This window comes from Bos grunniens, chromosome 10 (genome assembly GCF_055505025.1).
Source record: "Bos grunniens cultivar Pamir isolate PY7600 chromosome 10, Bosgru_T2T1.0, whole genome shotgun sequence".
Classification (NCBI taxonomy): domain Eukaryota; kingdom Metazoa; phylum Chordata; class Mammalia; order Artiodactyla; family Bovidae; genus Bos; species Bos grunniens.
The window spans coordinates 83083296-83099925 of NC_141174.1; the positions used below are offsets into that span (position 1 = coordinate 83083296).

General features: G+C 43.3%; 1 protein-coding gene across 2 annotated transcripts in view; it reads left to right on the forward strand.

Moving 5' to 3' along the window:
• HEXA (hexosaminidase subunit alpha) overlaps positions 1–16630 on the forward strand; it is a 31628-nt gene that overhangs the window by 2571 nt on the left and 12427 nt on the right. The window contains exons 1-2 of one of the 2 annotated variants that reach the window (XM_086322681.1): positions 11246–11329; positions 12268–12358. The exons of the other annotated variant lie outside the window; for it this stretch is intronic. The gene's annotated coding sequence lies outside the window, so the exon portion shown is untranslated. Of the gene's footprint in view, positions 1–11245; positions 11330–12267; positions 12359–16630 lie in introns of those variants that run through there. 2 annotated transcript variants of the gene reach the window in all.

Sequence of the window (16630 nt, forward strand, 5' to 3'; positions counted from 1 at the left end):
TTGAATATATTAAAATTAACTTTAAAGGGCTACTTCGTATAAAAGTTTGTAAAAAGGTTTCATGATTTTTGTTTGTGTCCTGTTGTTCAGTCGCTCAATCATGTCCGACTCTTTGCAACCCCATGGACTGTAGCATGCCAGGCTTCCCTGTCTTTCACCATCTCCTGGAGCTTCCTCAAACTTATGTTCATTGAGTTGGTGATGCCATCCAACCATCCCGCCCTCTGTCGCCCCCTACTCCTCCTGCCTTCAATCTTTCCCAGCATCAGGGTCTTTTCTAATGAGCTGGCTCTTCGCATCAGGTGGCCAAAGTATTGGAGCTTTAGCTTCAGCATCAGTCCTTCCAATGAATATTCAGGATTGATTTCCTTTAGAATTGACTAGTTTGATATTGCAGTCCAAGGGACTGTTCTTTATGTCCAAGATCATCAAAAAGATGATCTGCAGGTTTCATTTAGAATTGATTGTCTTTCAAGTTTCAAATTTGGAGTATTAGCATGTGATTTCATGAAAAGGAGGAACACAGTATGCTGCGGTCCTAACTCAAGCTGCTCTTAACTCATCACAGAATTGGAGATGCATTGGAACTGCATCTAGAGAACATAGAGGGGAAGCCGATAAGAGGCAGCTGGGCTAGGGAGAAAGAGTAATGCTGATTGGTTCTCTCTGCTCTAATTGAACTAGAGGCTGTGTACACTTTAACCTTCCCCATGACAAGGACAAGGCATAGCCTTGGGGTGCTTGATGGAGTTGATAAAGTCCAGTTCAGTTCAGTTGCTCAGTCGTGTCTGACTCTTTGACACCGCATGGACTGCAGCATGCCAGGCTTCCCTGTCCATCATCAACTTCTGGAGCTTGCTCAGACTCATGTCCATCGAGTCGGTGATGCCATCCAACCATCTCATCATCTGTTATGCCCTTCTCCTCCTGCCTTCAATCTTTCCCAGCATCAGGGTCTTTTCCAATGAGTCAGTTCTTCACATCAGGTAGCCAAAGTACTGCAGTTTCAGCTTCAGCATCAGTCCTTCCAGTGAATATTTAGGACTGATTTCCTTTAGGATGGACTGGTTGGATCTCCTTGCAGTCCAAGGGATTCTCGAGAGTCTTCTCCAACACCACAGTTCAAAAGCATCAATTCTTCAGTGCTCAGCTTTCTTTATAGTCCCAACTCTCACATCTGTACATGACTACCAGAAAAACCATAGCTTTGACTAGACGGAACTTTATTGGCAAAGTAATGTCTCTGCTTTTTAATATGCTGTCTAGGTTGGTCATAGCTTTTCTTCCGAGGAGCAAGTGTCTTTTAATTTCATGGCTGCAGTCACCATTTGCAGTGATTTTGGAGCCCCAAAGCATAAAGTCTCTCATTGTTTCCATTGGTTCCCCATCTATTTGCCATGAAGTGATGGGACCAGATGCCATGATCTTCATTTTCTGAATGTTGAGTTTTAAGCCAACTTTTTCACTCTCCTCTTTCACATTCATCAAGAAGCTCTTTATTCCTTCTTCACTTTCTGCCATAGGGTGCTGTCATCAGCATATCTGAGGTTATTGATATTTCTCCCGGCAGTCTTGATTCCAGCTTGTGCTTCATCCAGCCTGGCATTTTGCATGATGTACTCTGCATATAAGTTAAAAAGTCCAGGTAAAGTGGCTAAATCTGATTATGCAGAAGACTTGACTGCCACTTATATATATTGTCTTAAAAGCGAAGAGGAAGAAAACAATGCAGCAAGAGAGTTTTGTAGAATTCTTTTCCTTGTGATGGGGTATGTGGAGGATGGAGGGCTATATAAGAAGGAGAAATACAGTGATTTGAGAAGAATAGGTATCAGGAGAATCATTTTTAGCGAAGGGCAAAATAATTGTGTTCCATTTGGAATCCCTGGGCCTAAGATAGCTTGGCCTCTACCAGCCCCTCTTCTCGCAGCTGAACCCAAGAAGCTCAGCGTGATCTAGATGTGTATGGGTAGTCTGGGCCTGGTTTATGAAAAATTCCAGTCTTATTTCCTTGAGCCATCTCTGCGTCCCCTTTCCCCTGCTTGAAGACTGATTACAGTAGTGGACTTAGGGTCTGAAACATGATCTACTCAGGAGTCAGCCACAGAATGTTTATTGATCACTTCTTTAACTATGTTCCTTTGGCAAGTTGCCTAACTTGCAAGTAGCTACTGCTGCTTTTTATTTTCTAATATGTCTACATTTCAAGCATTTCTGAGGATACAGGGAGATAATGATGAGTGTCTTTACAAACTTTGAACTAGAAGGAAGAACTGGGTGTTTGGTTTTTTTTTGGCTGTGCTGGGTCTTCATTGCTACACAGGCTTTTTCTCTAGTTGCGATGAGTGGGGACTACTCTTCATTGCAGCATGCGGGCTTCTCATTGCCGTGGCTTCTCTTGTTTCAGAGCCTGGGCTCTAGATGCTCGGGCTTCAGTAGTCACAGTTCTCTAGCCCTAGAGCACAGCTCAGCAGTTGTGGCACTTGGGCTTAGTTGCTCCTCAGCACGTGGGACCTTCCCAGACCAGGGATATAACCTGTGTCTCTTAATGTGCAGTGCTTAGTCGCTCAGTCGTGTCTGACTCTTTGTGACCCCCATGGACTGTAGCCTGCCAGGCTCCTCTGTCCATGGGGATTCTCCAGGCAAGAATACTGGAGTGGGTTGCCATGCCCTCCTCCAGGGGATCGTCCCAACCCAGAGATTGAACCCAGGTCACCTGCACTGCAGGTGGATTATTTACCATCTACCACTGAGACACCAGGGAAGCCTAAGAACTTGGTGATTTTTAAAATGAAACAAAATGTAAAACGTTAAACCCTCAAGCTGCCTTTCCTCCCATCTCCTTCCATTCCACTTCCTCACCTCCACACTGAAGAGTGAATCACAGCACTGGAGATTTTTTGCCAGTTGATTCCCTCTTTTTTGATTTGTTTTTAACAGCAGGTGGGGTCTTTTTTTTTTTTTTTTTTCCTTACAGCTACTCAGTTTTGCTAGGGCATGTTGTGGATTTCTTAGCCCATTGAAGGCATAAACCTCAATCCTTTTCCTAATGATTTGTCAACTGAAATTAAAATGTATAGCCTGAGATCTGTGAGTTCAGTTTTATTTGGGGACTCAGGACTATAACCCAGGAGACAACCTCTCTCACAGCTCTGGAGACCTGCTCCAGTGAGTAGTGGGTCAACAAGCACATAGGTGATTGTGGAGAAAGGGGTCCATGCGGTCAAGCACACATCTCGGTAGAAGGCTGTTCTCGGTCACGAGGAACAGATATCTGGTGCTCTTCTATGTATGGAAAGATACAAGAAATTGGATTAATACAATTTTCTTCTGAAAATATCTTAACTTTCTGAGGGCTTCTTCTGCCAGTTTTCCCAGACCACAGAGTGCCTCATTTCTGATCTTTGCCCTAAACTCCTGTCAAGGTGTGCTGAATGTCTGTGACTGCAGTGGCTGCTCACCCAGTCCTTGTAGAGCTCAATGCTGAGTGACATTCCTTAGATGACAGTTATACAAAACAGAGTTTTGCTGCCCAACTCATATTTCTTTTAGAAATGAAAGAGGTTATTACTCTTATGTTTCTGTATTTTCATAAATTTCTTCTGCTAACCCTGGAAATAAGTGACAAGATCAGAGTCGATGTGCATCATCCAGAGGTTTAACCAATTGGATGACAAGCTTTCTCTCACCTTTGTGGGGCCGCTGACCAGGGCAGCTGAAGAGAGGAAGTTGAGTCTGGAGAGGTGAGACATGTATAAGAGAAGCATTTTCTGTGATCTGCCTCAAGGCTTAAGGGTTTGTAGTCTGTTGTAACAGAAAAATGGGTTTGTTTTTCTTCTCTATTCATGGTTGTAGTGAATAAGACCTATTACTGGGTCAGGAACTTCTCTCATTTATTTCCTGCATCTGTTTTAAGCTACTGTTATTGCTTAAGCTCCCTGGCCATGCACTCAACCCTGATCTCTAGCTAGCAGCAGGGTGCTATCATTGTGTCCACATCTTGAGGTTGGTTGTGGCTTGATTCTGGTGTGAAACTCTCTTCTCTAGCAGTGTGTGCTTAGATGCAGGAAGTTTGAGTGCTTGGCCACTTGAATGTCAGTCAGTAAGCTTCCTTTCTTTGTAACGCTTTGGGATGGGAGCAAGGGAGATGGCTTGCCAGGTATCCTCTCCTGGATGAAAAGTTTAACTACAGTCCTATTCAGTCTTGTCCTGGGGATAACTAGGATCTCACATTTGTGGCTTTGGTCTTTTGACTAGGGCCACAGTCCTAGTTTGAGGCCGATTCAGAGTTCCAAGCCCATGTCCCTTTTATATTGGGTGGGCCAAAAAATTTGTTAAGGATTTTTTAAGATGTTACAGAAAATGAACTTTTTGGCCAACCCAATATGGTGGTGGGTCAGCCTGTTTGCCACGCAGGGTGGCATCACACAGTAGTGGAGCCCTCAGGGTTCTATAAGAAGCTCATGGAAGGCCCTCAGGGCTGCTTCTGTGGTGTGGTTTTCCCACAAGGCAACTTGCCCCTAGGCTCTTCCAGCCAAGCTGCAAAAGTGACTTTTTAGGAAAAGACAAGTGAAAAATGGAAGGAAACTAGCATTTATTGAGTATCTGGCACTTGCTGTATGTTACACCCTCTAATCTTCATCACAGCTCTGGGAGGTTGGTGTTATACTTATCTTTCAGAACTGAGACTCAAAGAGGTTAAGGGTTACACAGCTAGCAATGGCAGAGTACAAATTCCAGTCAGGTCTGTTTGTCTACCAAGACTTTGCTTTTTACACTGTGCAGTGTAGGGACAGTCTACTCATGAATACCTTTATCAAGCATTATACCAGTTAGGGATTTGGGAACCTCACTGTCCTTTTGTAGGATTAAACTCTGATAACACTTCAGTGTTAATTACTTCAAATAGTAACTTCTGACATCTAATTGCTTTAATCGATAGCACTCAAGTTGTGAATATTTTGAGCCCTGGCCCATTGTTTGCAGATTGGCTTCCCCCCTTCCATTCATCCTTAATACAAGCAGCATTTATTAAGCAACTATAAATTGTCAGTAGCACTGGTCCAAAGAATATTAATGAGCTGCCTATGTCCTTAAAGAATTTACAGTCTCATACTACAAAGCTACAGTAACCAAAACAGTATGGAACTGGCACAAAAACAAACACATAGATCAGTGGAGCAGGAGAGACAGCCCAGAAATAGACCCATACACTATGGTCAAGTAATCTGCGACAAAGGAGGCAAGAATATACAATGGAGAAAAGACAAGCTTTTCAGCAAGTGGTGCTGGGAAAACTGGACAGCTCCATGTAAAAGAATGAAGTTACAATATTCTCTAATGCTATATACAAAATAAATTCAAAATGAATTAAAGACCTAATGTAAGACCAGATACTACTGAATGGGAGAAAATACTTGCAAATAATACAACTGAGAAGGGATTAATATCCAATATATATAAACAGTTCATACAACTTAACATCAAAAAAATACCCAATTAAAATGTGGTTGAAAGAAATTAATAGCCATTTTTCCAAAGCAGAAATGCAGATAGCCAACAGGAATGTGAAAATATGTTCAGTATTGCTAATTATCAGGGAAATGCAAATCAAAACCATAATGAGGTATTAACCTCACACCTGTCAAGATAGCCATTATCAAAAAGAACACAAATCAAAACCATAATGAGGTATTACCTCACCCCTGTCAGGATGGCCATCATCAAAAAGAACACAAATAACATTGGTGAGGATGTAGAAAAAGGAACCCTCCTACACTGTTGGTAGGAATGTAAATTGGTGCAGCCACTGTGGAAAACAGAGTGGAGGTTTCTCAAAAAACTAAAAATAGAATTACCATATGACCCAGCTGTTCTACTCCTGGCTAAACATATGAAAAAAACAAACACATTAACTAGAATGCACCCCAGTGTTCACAGCATCAGTATTTGCAATCGCTGAGATATGAAAGCACCCTAAGTGTCCATCAACGGATGAATGGCTAAAGAAGATGTGTGTGTATACACACACACGCACACAGTGGAATACTATTCAGCCATACAAAAGTCATACAAAAATTTTGTGATTTGCAGCAACATAGATGGATTTGGAGGGCGTAATGCTCAAACAGAGAAAGACAAGTAACTCTATGATATCACTTATATGCGGAATCTAAAAAATACAGTGCACTAGTGAATACAACAAAAAAGAAACAGACTCACAGAATAGAGAGAACAAACTAGTGGTTACCAGTTGAGGGGAAGAGGGGCAATATAGGGGTGCGGGAGTGGGTGGTGCAAACTGTTGGGTGTAAGATCAGCTCCAAGGTGTAAATACAGTGTAAGGAAGGTAGCCAGTATTTTGTAATAATCTTAAATGGAAAGTAACATTTAAAAGTTGTATAAAATTTTTAAATGAATTTTTTAGAATACTTAAGAATTTACAGTCTCAAAGTGGACAGACATACAGTAAAGTGTGATTTTTGCCAATAACTGAAGCACAGGTGCTTTGGGAACACCTGATATGTGTGTGTGTGTGTCTGTGTGTGTGTGTGTGTGCACATGCATAGGGGGTACATTTTGAGAAGACTTCCAATAAGAGCTGTCTAATAAGATCTGAAAGGAGCTGATGGAGGTGGAGTTAGTAACCTACACAGAAAGAAATACATGCAGGAAAGGCCTTTAGGAAAGAAGCTTTCATGACATATTTAAGAAACTCAAGATCAGTGATGTCAGCATGAAGCACACAGCTACAGGGTGAATCAGCAAGTTCTGAAGCTAAAGAGGTGGTAGATGCAAGGTCATGAAATGACCTGGGGAGCCCTGATAAAGAACATGAACTTCATCCTAAGGTCAAGGAAGGCCAATAAAGGCCATTAAACAGGATAAGTGATGTAACTAAACTCTGACTGCATTGGGGATTGGTGGGGAATGGGACTAGAGGCAGGAAACCCACTTAAAAGACTCTTACAGTGGTCTAGATAAGCGAGAAAAGTGGCTGAAGTGGGTTGACAGCTGTACAGACAGAGAAAACTAGAAAGATTGAAGAAAAATGTAGGAAGTAGATGTCCTTTGACAATCAAATGGATAAAGAAGATGTGGTACATTTACACAATGGAATATTACTCAGCCATAAAAAGGAATGAAATAGTACCATTTGCTGCAACATGGATGGACCCAGAGATTGTCATACTAAGTGAAGTAAATCAGACAGAACAGACACATGTCATATGATATCACTTATATGTAAAATTCTAAAAAAGTGATACAAATGACCTTATTTACAAAACAGAAACAGACTCACAAACTTAGGGTCACCAAGGGAAAGGTGGGGGAGAGGGATAAATTAGGAGGTTGGAATTAACATATATATACTACTATATAAAATAGATTAACAACAAGGAATTACTGTTTAGTACAGGGAACTCTACTCAATACTCTGTAATGAACTTTACGGGAAAAGAATCTGAGAAAGAGTAAATACATGTATATGGACAATCAAATCACTTTACTGTACACCTGAGACTAAGGCAACATTGTCAGTCAATTATACTCCAATAGAAAATTAAAATGTTTTTCAAAAGAAAAAAGTTTTAGGAAGTGGGATGCTTGAAAAGTAGGGGTTTTGATGGAGAAGGGGGTTATGGGGATGACTCCAGATTTGCGATTTAGTAATTTAAATGTATTCAGCTGCCATTCACAAAGACAGAGGAAATAGTAGGAGAGCAAGGGAAGGAGTGAAAAGAGAGAGAGATTAAGAGGTTGGAGGCAGACGGGAATGATTAAAAGTGAGTTTGGTTTTGGACCTGTTGAGTGTGAGGTGCCGATTAGCTAGCAGACAGTTAGCTGAATGCTAAAGCTTGAGAGAATGAGTCCTAAAGGTGACCATGAGAGGGTGTTGAGGAGGAAAAGGAGGATGTCACTGGATGACTGCTAAGCCAGAACGTGGGTTAGTTCTTCCTCTTGGGTCACCTAGGATTTGACTAGGTGAAATCACCTAGTCACCTAGGATTATGACTAGCTTTCAGACAGAGAGGAACACTGGAGACTGGAATCCAAAGTCTTAGGTAAATAAAGAAGTGACCAGGAAGTTGCAGAGTGTTGTGACAAGGAGAGGTTCAAGATTTTACAGCTGAATGTCATGATTTCCAGAGGAGAGGTGGTGGTTGTTTTTTTACTTGATGGAAGAGGGTGGATGGCCTGGAAGCAGCCCCCATATGTCTCGCCTAGGATGTGAGAAGGAGCTGCCTCTCAGAGCAAGTTGTAGGGAGAGGCAGGCTTCAGTTTTGGGGGAAGTAGAAAAGGCTGTAGGTGTTGGTAGTTGAGTAACCGTGAATGAGGCTCCAGAGGGTTGGCAGGTGTGGACGATGTAGTACAGGTGACTTGGTGGAGGAGAGGAAACGGCCCTCACGGGACTGGGAGTGTGGGCCCAGAAGGAGCAGAGGCAGAGTGACCAAAGAGGACAGCAGGACAACACGGTAGATTTCCATGACTATAGGACTGCCGAGGAAGGAAGTTCCAGAGATAAGCAAAGGTTCATGTATGTGTGTGTGTGTATGAGAAATTAATATATGACAAAGGAAACATTTCCAATCAAAAGTGAAAAGATGTGTTAGTCAATAAATATGTTAGGATGACTGGTTGACGGTTATCCATTTGGAAAATTTTTTAATCTTTATCTCATGCCAAGCACAAAAGTAAATTCCAGGCATGCTAAAGATCTAAAGATATGCCATCAAACTATTAGGACTCAAAGGAACAATTCATTTAGTCCCAGGGTAGAAGAGGCCTTTCTAAACAAGTCAATAAAGGAAACCATAAAGGAAAAGACTAACAGATTTGACTACATACAAATTAAAGCAAAAGAACCCTTAAGTTAGAAAATAAAGGACAAAATGAGGCAAATATGTAACCTTAAAAGACAAGGTTAAAATCTAGAAAGAGCTCTGCAAAGCAATAAAAGAAAATTAACTTTAAAAAAATGCAAAGACAGATGAACTTATCTACAAAACAGAAACAGACCCACAGACTTAGAGAACAGACTTGTGGTAGCCAAGGGGGAGCGGGGACGGAGAGGGGTGGACTGGAGTCTGGGGTTGGGGGACGCCAGCTGTTACATACAGAATGGAGAAACAACAGGGTCTTGCTGTACAGCTCAGGGAACTAGATCCACTCTCTTGGGATAAGCCATAATGGACAAGAACATTTTTAAAAGAATTTTATGTGTGTGTGTGTAACTGAGTCACTTTGATGTACAGTAGAAAGCACAGTGCAACTATACTTCAATAAAAAGGTTTTTGTAAAAAAAAAAAAAAGTTTTTTTATTGGGAAAAAAGTACAAAAAATATGACCAGTAAATACAGAGCAGTGCTGAAATTCAATGACTATTACAGGGATACAAATTAAAACAGTGCTGTATCTCAGATGGAGAGGGATTGTGATACAGTGCTGTATCTCAGATGGAGAGGGATTGAGATGATCTAGTTTTAGAAGGGGAGAAGGCAATGGCACCCCACTCCAGTACTCTTGCCTGGAAAATCTCCTGGACGGAGGAGCCTGGTAGGCTGCAATCCATGGGGTTGCTAAGAGTCAGACACGACTGAGCGACTTCACTTTCACCTTTTACTTTCATGCATTGGGGAAGGAAATGGCAACCCACTCCAGTGTTCTTGCCTGGAGAATCTCAGGGACGGGGGAGCCTGGTGGGCTGCCGTCTATGGGGTCGCACAGAGTCGGACACGACTGAAGCGACTTAGCAGTAGCAGCAGCCGTTTTAGAAGGACGGAAAGATGGGCCCATGTATGTTGGTTCAGATAAACTAGTACAATAATTTGGAAGAGTAATTGGGCAGTGTCAAAACTAAAAACTTGGACTTGCCTAGTGGTTAAGAATCTGTCTACCAATGCAGGGGACACAAGTTCGATCCCTGGTCAGGGAAGATCCCACATCCTGTGGGGATCACATGCTCAGGTGCTACAACCACTGAGCCAGCATGCTGCAACCCCTGAAGCCTGTGCACTCTAGAGCCCATGCTCTGCAACAAAAGAAACCCCTGCAACGAGAAGCCCACGCACCACAACCAGAGAGCAGCCTCCACTTTGGTGCAATTAGAGAAAGCCCATGTGCAGTAGCAAAGACCCAAATAAATAATAAAAGGAAGAAATACTTCCATATTTTTGGCCTAGCATTTCTACCTCTAGGAATTTTCCTACTAAAATCTCTCACAATTGCTTTAAAAATAATATATATATGAATATTTACTAGAGAATTGTTTATAATATTGAAAACCTAGAAGTAGTCCCAAATGTCCACAAAGAGGAAAGAAGTTGCTAATTTCAGCTTTTTAAAATTAAAGTATGTTTGGGAGTTCCTTGGTGGCCTAATGATTAGGATTCTGATTTCACTGCCATGGTCCCAGGTTGGGGAACTGAGATCCTGTAAGCTGCATGGCGTGGCCAAATGAAAAAAAAATTAAAGTATATCTCCAAAATGGAATTGCATTAAACACTTACAAACAATGATGTAGGTTTATATATACTGACATTAAAAGATCTGCAAATCATTTTGGTAAGTGGAAAAAAGTTACTAATATGTATTGGGCTCTCATTTTTGTTTTTTAAATAAATCTATATAGTTAAAAAAACTGGGATGTATGCAAAATGATAACCAAAGTTATCTCTTAGGATCTAGAATTATAGGGAGATGTTCTTTCAGTGGACGAGGGGAGTGAACAAGTACAGGTTAAGTTTGAAAAGTAAAGCAAAAAATAAAACTTCTAACTACAAATTTTACAAAAGAAGACAGAAGGGAAAACATTCAGGATTCACCTATGGGCTAGATGGATTGTACTTCAGAGTAGGTATTAGTAATCTATGGAGGGAAAAGAACTGTAGAACTCATGGGAGGAGGCACCATGGTCCAGACAGAGTTCAGCAGCACTCGGGGGCTCCAGGCCGGGGCAGGGAGATTCTCAGACTCCCACTTTACCAGGAGAAGTCTGACAGGGCAGCCTTGCCTCTTCTCCTGGACGCACCACTGCTCTTGTGTGTCAGCAGCTGCCCAGGCTTAGAATACCTTTTCCCTCTTGGTAGCTGGCAAACTCCAACTCAGGGTTCAAAGTCCTGCTCAGATGTCCCCTTCCAAGGTTAAGTCTTCCTCTCTGCCTCTGGAAGGAGGCAGCTATAATATCTACTGTAGCCTTAATCACACTGTTTTGTAACTGTTTTTTATATTTGTCTCTCCCACTAGACTGTGAGCTCCTCAAGGGCAGGGACCAGGGCTTGTTTTTCCTTTTAACCATCCCAGTACCTACCACAGGTCCAGATGCACAGTAAGTGCTCGGTATATCCTTGTTGGAATGAGTGAGAAATGAATGATTCCAAGGGCTCTCATTAGGTCAAGTGTGGGGAGAGGAAGCCTGGATGCCATGCATATAAAGGTGGAAGGGAGAGGAAGAACCAGCACCGGCCCCATCAAGGAGAGCACAGGACTGCTGGGCAGGGCAGACCCGAACGAGTGGGATGTGCCAGAGACTGACTGGGTTGACTTCCTTAGTTTTTACTCCAGAAGCCAAAACACATGCCACTTTATTACCAAAGCGAGTGGTATTTTCTTCATGCTGCTAAGAGTCTGTGAATTAACACATTGCTGTGATGGAAATGTTTTGATTCAGGGAGGAGCAGCGTGGGTCGAGGGACAGGCTATTACGCACTGAGGTGAAGACATGGTTTCCAGATATCTGTTGCAGGAAGGAGTACTGCCTTCCAGAGAAGTAGAAAGACCCAAATCTTTGGATTTGTGGACCGAAGAGTCTTCAGAGCAGTATCTGAAAAGGCACTTGCTGGATGTCTGGGTGTCTTATTGCTATCCACCACCTGAATCCCACTTCCCAGATGGCACTAGTGGTAAAGAACCCGCCTGCCAATGCAGGAGACACAAGAGACAGAGGTTCAGTCCCTGGATCGGGAAGATCTCCTGGAGAAGGGAATGGCAACCCACTCCAGTATTCTTGCTTGGAGAATCCCATGGACAGAGGAGCCTGCAGGGCTACAGTCCATGGGGTCGCAAAGAGTCGGACACGACTGAGCATTCACAGCATGGCAACTGAATCTTAGATCTTCAGAAATACTAGGTTTGGGTGTATAAAAGTTATCTCTATATTAACTGTTTGCCGTTTATACCTGATTATTGTGTAGCACAGTCATTATGCATATATAGAATTAAATATGCATTTAAAACATTCTAGCATCATTCATTTTTTCTTTTCAGCAAACATTTATTGAATGACTACCGTGTGTCAGGCACTGGGAATACAAAGACACTGAGATTGGTCCCTGCTGTTGAGGAACTCACAGCCTTGGTGAGGAGACAGACAAATAAACAGCATATATTAAGATACCTGTTATGAAAAATGTATGTATATGTTGCTTCATGATCACATAGGAAGGTCTGCTAGGAAAGGGGAGGGGACTGACAAAGTTTTACAGAAGGAAAACCAGAGCTGTTTCTTAATCAGGTGAGATATGGAGGCAATCCAAAGTTTGTTTCAATTGGAGAAAGCAATACATGCAAAGAAAAAGAGTGAGAAAATGTAGCACTTTCAGAGTTCTGTAAAGAGTTCACTGTGCTCCTGGGAGAGTTCCCAAACAGGAGCAGAGAAAGACAAGTTTGTATAATCATTCAGCAAATTCTGCACTTTATCCTGAAATCTGTGGGGAACCACCGTAGGATTTTGAAAGTCATAATCTGACTTTCATTTTAAAAGATCACAAAGGATAGTCGATTGACATGGTATATAAATGGAAGTAGGGAGAACAACTTGGGAGATTTTTTATAATCTAGGTGAAAATTCACAAGAGGCTGAATTAAGGCATTTAACCCAATGCAAGTGGGAAGATGCTGATGAGGTCAAGAGCCACTATCAACTTTGTAGTCACAACACTTAGTTAGATCTTTCCTTTATTATTATTTGGCTGCACTGGGTCTTCATTGCAGCGCTTGGGCTTCTCTAGTTGTGCACAGGCTCTAGAACACATGGGCTCAGTAGTTTTGGTGCGTGGGCTTAGTTGCAGTATATGGAATCTTACTTCCCCAACCAGGGATTGAATCTGGGCCCCTTACAATGGGAATGTGGAATCTTATCTGCTGGACCACCAGGGTCCCTCTCCCTCTTATTAGTTTATATAATCTTAGTGCTTGGGCTTCCCTAGTGGTAAAGAATCCACCTGCCAATGTAGGAGTTTGATTCCTGGGTCAGGAAGATCCCCTGGAGAAGGAAATGGCAACACACTCCAGTATTCTTGCCTGGGAAATCCCATGGACAGAGGAGCCTGGTGGGCTACAGTCCATGGGGTCACAAAAGAGTCAGACACGACTGAGCAACTAAACAACAACAACAGATCTGAATGCTTAGCACAGGATTTGCCACATACAGTCTGAGTGAACTCCGGGAGTTGGTGATGGACAGGGAGGCCTGGTGTGCTGCGATTCATGGGGTTGCAAAGAGTCGGACATGACTGAGCGACTGAACTGAACTGAACTGAGACAGTCAATAAGTATACGTGAATGATCTTTTGATCTACTCAGAAAAATGGGAGGAGGAGGTTTCTGGTTTGGGTGACTCAATAGATGGTGTTATTATCAAATTGAGAGAGAAGGTCAGCTAGGAAGATTAATATAGAGTTAGTTCAATTCTGTGTCTAAGTTTCAAAGTGCTTTTGAGACATCTGAGTGGAGGTGTATGAGTCTACAGCTCCAGAAGGGAACGTAGACTTAAGAATCATCAATCACCCTGGAAGTGGATGACATTGTCCTGAGAGAGTGTAAAGTGAGGAGAAAAGGAGAAGTCTGGAAGCTTGGGGACATGAGCATGTAGGGGAGGATGAAGGAAAAGGAGAACAAGGAAGCATGTTCAAGGCCTGAGAAGGAAGACCAAGACAGAAAGTGGCCCTTAAGCTGAGGGAGTTTAGTTTCAAGAAGGCCAGGGCTGTCTGATGCTGCCAAGAGGCCCAGAAGTGAGTGTCAGTAGAATGCTGCTTCTCTAAAGCAGGGACTTTTGTCTGTTTTGATTGCTGTTGTATCCCCAGCACTTAGGACAGCCTGGCACATAGTAAGTGCTCAATAAATTAACTGATAAATGAATGAATGAATTGAAAAAATCCCTTGCATTTAGTTGCAGAACCACAGGTCCTTGGTGAAGGTATTTTCCCAGGAGTGATGGTGAAGGAAGCTAGATTATAGTGGACTGAGGAGCCGAGAGGATGTCAGGAAGTGGCTACAGAGAGGACTGTGCACACATCTCCTCTTATGTGCCGGGCTCTGAGCTAAGCACTTTACATGCATTAACTCATTTAATCTTCTCAACAGCCCAATAGGCTAGATCCTGTTATGGTCACCAGATGAGGAACCTGCAGCTCAGAGGGGAAAATAACTTGCTCAGGGTCCCACAGCTAGAAAGTGTCAGCCAAGATTTGAACCCAGATCTATGTGACTTTAAAATTTAGCACTGAGCTGCTCAGCCTACATTTCCTATAGAGTTTCTTTGTAACCAGAAGGCGACAGAAAGAGAGACTCTTCGGGATGAGTTGAGACCAGGAAGACATGCAAATATTTTAATGCTGATGGGAGAGAATTGCAAAAAGAAATAATTTGAAGACATGGGGGAAAAGGGAACTAATTTATACAAGAGGAGCCCGGGGAGAGTTGCAGACCACAGGTAAAAGGAAGCCCCTTCCACTGAGGCAGGAGAGGAGAAGACCAGGTGTGTGTGGCAGGCAGTTTTGTCAGGGAGGAGGGGAAGGTGGGGGTGGGCAGGCTTCCCTTCTGGCTTTCTGCTGAGATTAAAGCAAGTGGCAAAACGGTTGTGGACTTGAAGAAATGGTACAAGTCTGAAATAGCTGTTGCAGAGACTGGGAAAAAGCAGTGGTGGTGGGGATTTTCAGGACGGCATCAAGGGCCCAGCCAAGATGAGAGACCAGGATTAGGTGCACCAAAGGCAGATGTTTGATGGATCCAGGTTGAGGGTTTTGCCCCCTACATGCAACAGAAGGAAGGGATGACTGTTAAGAGCATTGGCTCGATGGTGTTGGAGGTGCCCACATCTCGGGCAACAGGAAGGAAGCGAAGACGGCAGAGGAGGGAGAACAGAAACGAAATGGAAGGGTCATAGTTCTGGGACCCGCACAGCACAAACAGTGGGATTTGGGTGATAAAATGGTCTCAGGTTCCCCTGTTCTAAAGAGTTCCACCTCCAGACCTGACCTGTGATGAATAAGGCAAAACTGTGCTAAAAAGAGAGGGATAAGGAGAGAAAATTAACAGTGGTTATCCTATCAGAGAGGAAGAGGGGTGCTGAAGATAACTTTTTTTCTATAAATACTTCTGGGCTCTTTGCCTTTTTTTTTTTTTCTTTTCTTTTTTGGCTGCACCAGGTGGCATGTGGGATCTCAGTTCCCCAACCAGGGATCAAACCTGCATCCCTTGCATTGGAAGCATGGATTCTTAACCACTGGACTGCCAGGGAAGTCCTTGAATTTTTTTAACTTCTTAAAAAAAAAAATACAGACTTTTCATTGAACCCGGGAAAGAGCGGGCTTCCGTGAAAGCAGGGGGATGAGGGAGCAGTGGTCTGGAAGGGAACCCCAGGCTGTGTGGTTTGTCTGTGGAATCCTGAGCTGTTGGCCCTGAGGAGGAGCAGCCAGTAAACAATGGTCCCACCCTGCCATTGTTTACCAGGGAGGAAGTGGGAGCCACAGGACTCACTCAGCTTGGCAGCAGCAGAACTGAGCCAGAACTAACCCTTCCTGATCTCCCAGCTCAGTGCTCTGTTTTCCATGCTGCTTCCTGAGCACTGGAGGCTTCAATTTCCTGCTGTCCTGCCCAGGCCCATTGCAAGGGCGCCCATGCGATTGCTGGTGAGCCAGCTGTTTGCCAGACCCTGCTTCCCACACCTCAGTCCCTCCCAGTGCAGGGGTGTGGGTGTGTGTAGAGGCAGCTTGCCTGTCCCTTATTTCCTGTTCTCTTCAGAGTAGCGACTTGGAGGCGGAAACTACAATGATGGCCTCTGTTTACATCCGTTTAAATGACCCAGTGTCCCTCCTGTTTTGCCAGCTCTCACATCACCACCTACTCCGGTCCTTCCTCCTCAGAGCTTGTTTAAGCAGCAGCCATGACTCTGTGTCTTTTTAATCAACCCAGACCCGTATGAGTCACTGAGAGCACTTAAGATAGGGCTTCTTCACCATGAGATGGGTGGCCAGGGGTGGAGAGATAAGTCCTTAAATGAGGGGCCTTGTTCTAGGGGAAAAGTCCTTTCATTTTTGTCAGATCCTCAAAGGAGTCTGTGACCTTTCCCTTCTTAAAAGACCAGGGATTTAGAGAATGAAGTGCAGGTGTGTTTTAGAAAAACCAAAATATGATAACAGCAATTACATGTTCCCTTGTCTTCTCAGTAAGAGTTCAGATAAGCCTGGTGTTTGTGCAGCCTCTCTCGTCCTCAGGATGGGGAGTGGCAGTTGTATTAGGGAGCTGAGATTTCTCTATTTGGTAGACTGAAGTCCAGAAGGGTAAGATGATAGCTTAGGACCCTTGCCCTCTTTGACACGCCTGCCGGGTAGATGTGCAGATGAACTCT